This window comes from Mesoplodon mirus (genome assembly GCF_964341445.2).
Source record: "Mesoplodon mirus genome assembly, chromosome: 17".
In the NCBI taxonomy this organism is placed as follows: Eukaryota; Metazoa; Chordata; class Mammalia; order Artiodactyla; family Ziphiidae; genus Mesoplodon; species Mesoplodon mirus.
The window spans coordinates 16,982,061-16,983,716 of record NC_138993.1 but is presented as its reverse complement, the minus strand read 5'-3'; the positions used below and the strand labels follow the sequence as shown (position 1 = coordinate 16,983,716).

Sequence of the window (1,656 nt, the reverse complement as noted above, 5' to 3'; positions counted from 1 at the left end):
GATGTATAGCAAACTGTACTAGCTTTAAAAAAAAGTGCTTTCTTCAGTTTTCTTCTACACTTTTTTTGGCCTTTCAAAACTGAGCACTGGGTCATTTTACTGTAAGTAATGTGATGTTATAAATGTACCTTCTAATTGCACATTTTAGGAATAAACAAAATCCATATTTCAGTAACTGAGAGTGTATTTATAAAACGAAAACCTCTCTATCAAAATACACTTTTCACTGGGAAAAATAAATAAAACAGACAAATGGATCTACACAAAGTAAAAATTAACTTTGGTAGATTTCAGTGTAGGACAGTCCATAACAAGCGTATTTGCCCTTACTCCCCCAGAGCTGATCATCTTCCAAGTTCAGATTTTAAAAATATTTTTTAATTGAGATTATTAGGTTGACATTTGTTTCTCATTCCACATCATCTTCAGCCAAGCTCTGAGCACTTACAATTCTCTGACTAATTGTTGGGAGCTTAGTCAGAAGCCTCTGGAACACTGGTGGTGGAAGAGTTTGCTGCAGTACTTACAGTAACTGCTGTGGATGTCCACACACGGCAACTGCATTTGTCAGATGGTCCACACCCTCCTCGTATTCACCTTGAGCTAGTAACTCTTCACCGAGCTGTATTTCTTCGAGGAAGAATTTCTGAACGGCTTCAGCATCTTTAAGGTCAGGTAATTTGGAAAGTCCAGCTCTCCCCTTGGCAAGCTTCTGCTTCTTTCCTCGTTCTCGCACCCTGTTCTTGAAGTTGGGGTCACTCCATCTCTTGCGGTCGAAGTAATTGCAGTACCCGATGAAAACAGCGATGGCGCTGTTCTGGCCCACCATCTTCTCTCCAGCGAGGAGTGGGGTCGGCGGCGGCGGGGCCCGCGAAGAAGCTGTTGGCTCAGGACCCTCGGAGCAGACTCCGCTGCTTAGTACCGACGCCCGCTTCCCTGGTGATTCTAACGGGCAGCTGCAGTAACAAACCACAGACATAGAGCATAAAAGGCATGTAAGATTCTTCATGAATTGATTCCTTCAAATCTATGTAGCCTAATGTTTTACCACAGTCTTTTCTCTATCGACTGGCTCCCAAGCCCATATGCCTTCCAGCCTGATGGAACTACTTACCATTTCTGATGTGCCAGACCACAGTGCTCTCTCTTATCTTCAATCTTTTGCATTTATCACCCTTCTTTGCCTGGCCCACTCCTTTATTCATCCTTTATATCTCGTTTTAAGTGTTACCTCTTCATATACTACACTTAACTGTTATGTGTCTTTTGCATCAGTTTGTAAGGCTTTCTAGGATCTGTTTGCTGCTTTAAAAGTAGGACTAGGTCTTCTGAGCTGTTCTGTCAGTCTGAAGTTCCACTTCTTTCCCTTCAAGATACCTCCCATTCCTTCCTCTTCTGTCCTGCCACCACCTTATACCCAGTCATTAAGGCTGTGAGGTCCTTGAAGGAAGTAACTGACACGGGTGCTTAAATAATTGTTATTGAGTTGAATTAAATGAAACATTTTTCAAAAGTAAAACTTCATGAAAATAAGACTGCCTCAGAAATCTGAAGTCTGTATTTAATCAATCTTTGTTAAATTCAGTCCATATATACCTGAATAGTAGAGAGAAAATAATATCTGCTCACTGTAAATGAAAATAATGCTCAGTTCTT

At 41.1% G+C, this 1,656-nt stretch overlaps 1 pseudogene across 1 annotated transcript; it reads right to left on the bottom strand.

Annotated features, from left to right (window-relative positions):
- Positions 1-327: 327 nt before the first annotated feature.
- LOC309792717 (mitochondrial import receptor subunit TOM20 homolog) lies at positions 328-829 on the bottom strand (annotated as a pseudogene). Its single transcript has one exon. The product of its transcript is annotated as a mitochondrial import receptor subunit TOM20 homolog (transcript).
- Between the last annotated feature and the right edge of the window lie 827 nt (positions 830-1,656).